Source organism: Grampus griseus, assembly GCF_964374135.1.
Source record: "Grampus griseus genome assembly, chromosome: 2".
Classification (NCBI taxonomy): domain Eukaryota; kingdom Metazoa; phylum Chordata; class Mammalia; order Artiodactyla; family Delphinidae; genus Grampus; species Grampus griseus.
In genome coordinates this window covers 105,366,367-105,372,058 of record NC_139018.1, presented here as the reverse complement: position 1 = coordinate 105,372,058, position 5,692 = coordinate 105,366,367, and positions in this window count along the sequence as shown.

Genomic DNA, 5,692 nt, shown 5'->3' with positions numbered 1-5,692 from the left:
TTGATGCTGTTAGTACTAGCAATTAGCTTATATATATTTTTTTCTTCTGGCAATGCCCGGTTCCCAGAAATTTCGCAAGCACTTCTCACATATGCAAAGGTTAATGAAGTAATAAACATCACCATCTGTTCTGTATTTTCCTCCCCAGGATTTTTTTGGTTGCTTTTTTTTTTTCCCCCTTCTCTTCCCCTTTATGGTATCTTATGGGAAAAACAGTTGGCTAATCAGCCAGACAGACACTTTCCAGGCTTTGTCCTGTGTCCAACTTTAAAGAAAAAGAAAAAAAAAATCCACAAAGGAATTGTTAATGCTTATCTCAGTGAGATTTTGACGTTTTGGAGTGAATAATTTGACCCAGAGGGACAACTTTATGCTGCTGGTGGCACAGCATTATAATGGTAGTAGGGTTGGCCTAAGCTACCTCAGCCTCTGTATTATCACCTTCATCTGAGACAGGGCTTCCCTGACCCCAATCTATCACATCACTCTGTTGCGTCATTTCATGTTACTTCCCGTACCTTGTTTAGCTATTTTTAAAAACTCATTCACTGTTCGTTCTCAATCCCATGGGAGCTGGGATCTCTCTTCTTTGCTCCTTTCTGTATTCCAGTGCCTGGAAGAAGGGTTGGCATGAGTTACATTCATGTAACCAATCTTTTAGAAGCTTGTACCTCTTATTCATCTCTGGGTCATCTCAACATCCCTTTTTGCAGACACAATCCTTCCCACCCCGTGGAAGCAATCCTCTGTATTTTCTTACCTTTGTTTGAAATATCCAAAGCGGCTTTGTTTTGAATGGACCTCGTCAACAAGTGATGAGACCACCACTCAGTATCTGAAATAAAGAACAAAGCTGAGGGCTTCCCTGGTGGCACAGTGGTTAAGAATCTGCCTGCCAATGCAGGAGACAGGTTCGAGCCCTGGTCCGGGAAGATCCCACATGCCGTGGAGCAGCTAAGCCCGTGCGCCACAACTACTGAGCCTGCGCTCTAGAGCCTGTGAGCCACAACAAGAGAAGCCGCCGCAATGAGAAGCCTGCGTGCCGCAACGAAGAGTGGCCCCCCACTCGCCACAACTAGAGAAAGCCCACATGCAGCAACAAAGATCCAACACTGCTATAAATAAATAAACAAACAAACCAAAGCTGAGATTATTGCTTACTATAGTAAGGGAGGGATACGCTGGTCAGGCATATTCATTTTGAGCTGAGAAGTCTGCTAATATCTTTTAGGGGTTTGGGGAAGCACAGAGCTCAGGAATTGGAGGAATTTTAGAGCCAAAACTGATGACGTTCTCCGCAGCAGCTTGGTTACTCAGCTGAGACTGTTGTTGATTGGCTGTCGCTCAGAGGTAGGCTTAGGTGAGTCCATCTCTCATTGGCTGGCTTCCAGAAGTGAAGGTTGTCACTGATTGGTTGGCTTGTAGAAGCATGTTCAGTGAGGCATGTTGCTTCCAAAAAAGAAGTTTTTGCGACTTCTCATTACCGTAGTTACATACCAGTCTTTTCCTAAGTTAAGGGGGACTTTTTTTTTTTAATGCTCAACCCTAATCCGTACACCTCCCTTAGCCTAGTTCTAAACTGTGGGTAAGGTAGGTTTGTTTCCCACTATACCCCTTATTAACTGTGTGACATTTCTTGAAAAGTCACTTAACTTTACTAAATGTCAGACTCCTCATTTGCAAGATGGCTAATGATACCTACTTCTAGGATTATTGTGAAGATTAAATGTTACAATGGTTGTGAAAACTCTGTAAATTATCAAGCATCCGGAAAATATGAAACACACTTGAAATCTTCTCAAAATTTGATAATATATGCCAAGGTGATGTGTAAATCCTAAAGTGCTATAATCATAAATATATGATCTTTTTTAGTATTTATGTTAGTATTATCTTTCCCTGTTCAGGACCCAATTCAAGTGTTCTTTCCTCCAAGAAAATATCCATAACTACCCAAGTCTGAATTGATAAACTGATCTTTGTTGTCTCTGAATTTTGACCTTTATCATCTGTGCCACACAAATTAGCCCTCATAATTATTCCACCTCGATTTATTCAATTTATTTAATTTCTGGTTGCTGGTCTTACTTCTGCAAACAGATTTTAAGTTACTTAGGGCAAGAATCTTATCTTCATTAACATCAAAGAATATCAGAGTTGGAGAGCTCATGAGCCCAGGGTCAATAAGTAGTAGCACATGTATCCGTACTTCAGTATGAACCTATACAGACATAGCTAATCAGTGAACCTATACAGACATAGCTAATCAATCACAGAGCTCTCTCCCCCTAAGCCCAGATGTTGTCTTAGCATTCTTTTCACTATAGCACTCCAGGCCACCACTATAAGTTCAGTGGAGCTTACACCTGAGATAAAATCTACTTGCTATTCTGGATCTACTCCAAGCCTCTCACTTTCCAAATGAGGAAATTAGGGCCCAAAGAGGGAGTGACTTACTCATGGTGTGCAGAGCCAGAACTAGAACCAGTGTCTCCTATTTCTTGTCATCTTCTTTCTTCAGCATCACTAAGCATGCTGTGTTGTTAATATCCCCAAGGGTGCCCGACACAGTTGCTGGGTTCATACTGGGTGCTCAACAAACACTATGACCATCTTTCTTAGGGCTGAGTTTACTCAGGTATTTGGAAAGCAGAGTATTTCACAATGCTATTGACATTGTAATTTAATATCATTGGGTCTGCCTGGGGTGGCAGCTTAATTCATGACTGTGAATTATCTGACATTTCAGTTCAAATTTGTAGTTTTCAAACTCTTTTCCTTCTGTAATGAGATCCACAGAGGATATCCCAAACCTATTAAAGTATATGCCCCTCTCACCACTTGCCATAGTCTATACCAGTCATACACATGGAAAGAGTCTGTAGTTGTACAAAACCTTCCTGGTTAAATATGGCAGGTTAGATATAAAAAAAAATACATCAATCACATTCATAATGAAAATTAGATTTAAAAAGCATAAGTCTAAAAACATATTTGCATGAAATCAGTTTACTCTCCTCCAAGTTATTTAAGATGGATGCATCTGAGCAAATTGTTCTTCTCGGTTCTTTCTCCAGGCACTTAGAAGGGCTCTTAACAAAACAGTAATTAAAGAGAGTAGGGTTTTTAAAATCCCAACAGAAATAACATTTTTGTGCTTTGGAGGCTCTTGCTGCAAACTAGACCCTGATACAGGAAAAAGGAGACTGGAGAGGAAGGGGACCCTTGCTCAGAAGCAGCCCAGGCCAGCAAATGCTTTGAGAAAGAGTCTTTAATATCAATAATTAATATGTAACAATAGTGTTACTTACCATAGCAACCAAGCCATACTCATTCCTTTTCACTTGCTATTTCATCTCTGGAAACACTGTGCGTTCTACAAACATGTTCAGTTCTTTAGTTACAAACCTATTAAATTTCGGGTTTTTTCTCTCCCTTCCTCACAGTACTTCTCTTCCCCATTTCACTTTGTAAAAGAAAATATTAACAAACTGGAAAAGGCAGTTTATTAAGGTGTATTAGGAGATATAACCTTGTTCATAGCCTTTGATCCTGAAATCACATCACTTAGAATTTATTCAAGAAAAAAAATCAAAAGAAGAAAAAAATTGGGAAGTGTGAATAGTGTTCAACAATAGGGACATAGTGATATTTATTATTATATATCTACTTCAAGGGCTATGATACCAAAGGCCAATGGCAACATGAACAACTCAAATTATAATCATAAATAAAAAATAGAAAAAAATGCTATGTGTGTATACACTATTCTTGAAGTTGTATAAGTACAGGTATACTTATGAACAAAGACTGGAAAGTAGTGAATAAAGACAAAAATAATTTACATCAGAGTGGCAGGGGAATGTTTGTGTTTTGATGGTGATCATTTTTCAAAATGTTCTTTAATAATACAAAAAATTGAGAGTTCACCAGTGTAGTTAGTATTATGGCAGATGAAGGAAGAAGGGGCTCTAATTTGGGAGTCAGGATATGTCACTAACTGGCAATATGACCCTGCAAAATCCTTTCACTGTTTGATCTCACTTTTGTCATCTATAAAATGAAGACACTGGGGCTTCCCTGGTGGCGCAGTGGGTGGGGGTCCGCCTGCCGATGCAGGGGACACGGGTTCGTGCCCCGGTCCGGGAAGATCCCATATGCCGCGTGAGCGGCTGGGCCCGTGAGCCATGGCCGCTGAGCCTGCGCATCCGGAGCCTGTGCTCCGCAACGGGAGAGGCCACAGCAGCGAGAGCCCCGCGTATCGGAAAAAAAAATTAAGAAAATGAAGACACTGAGCAACTTTTTTCTTAGTTGATCTAAATTCTATTATCTTCATGGACTTACCTTCTTCTTTATTTAAATTGAAATTTGAAAGGTTTTACTACTATGTATAAAATAGATAACTAATAAGGACCTACTGTATAGCACAGGGACTCTACTCAATACTCTGTAATGACCTATATGGGAAAAGAATCTTACAAAAAAGTGGATATATGCGTATGTATAAATGATTCACTTCGCTGTACAGCTGAGAGTAACATAACATTGTAAATCAACTATACTCCAATAAAATTTTTTTTAATTTAAAAATAAAGTGTTTTAAAATGTTTAAGGATGGTAGATACATGTCAAATTTTACGGCCTTGGTCCAAAAAAGAAACTTTCAAGCCTCACTCAAGCTTAGAGAACTGGGTTACCTAAAATAAAAAGTAATATATCTGTCTTGGCTCAAAACCAGTCATTTTTTCTTAAGCAAAAAGCTGTGACTTATCCATTTTTCAGAAAATCTCATACTTAGAACCTACTGCTGAATACATAGTTAATCACGCAGTAAAATACCTTTAAAAGATGGAGAAATAGTGTTGTCCAAGGGCGATGTGATATTATGAGTGAATAAATCATGACTGCTAACATAGGATGAGCTGTTCTCTTCTAACTGTTGCAAGGCACAGTGATATCTATACTTTACTTTTATGTGCCAGCAAGTCGGCAAGTCAAAGTTCTCCACAGGTGGGACAGGATCACCAAAGATGATCCCAGGGGCTGCTGGGGATCTAAGAAGCCGTGTTTGCACAACGCAGTTTATTAATTCTTATCTTGATCCAAAACTTAGTTCCTTTTCTAAGGCTGCTCTTCTCCCTTTTCTCTTTAAACCTAAATCCAGCCCACCTTGAGCAAAGGCTGTGTGGTCATATGTATCCCAGCCGTTCCAAATCCATGTCTTCCCCTTTACCAGCCATATGACCATGCATCATCTCTGAGCATCAAAATCTACTTTTAAACTCTTTCCTCACTCGGCAGTGGCACAAAGATGTCTAATACTGAATGTGTGTCTAGTATAATGTCTGGAACATCAATATTAAATAAATGGCAGAGCCTTTCTCATTTCCCAATACCCTTTTTAAAGAATCCTTGTCTGCTTGCTTTGACACTTTGTATTGTTCCTGAAATGACTCATATGTGTATAACTTATCTCCTAAATCCCTTAGATGTAGGGTCCCACCTATAGGATAAGCACCTATTGAACATGCTAAAAGCTTGGCGGGTAAGTCCAGAAACATCATCCATTATGAAGAAGCCAAAAATAGAACTAGGATTTATTGAGTGATTCTACATACCAGGCCCTGTGTGGAAGACACTGAATTCATTACCTCCTTTAATCCTTACACAAATCCCATGTGGTAGGTAATAT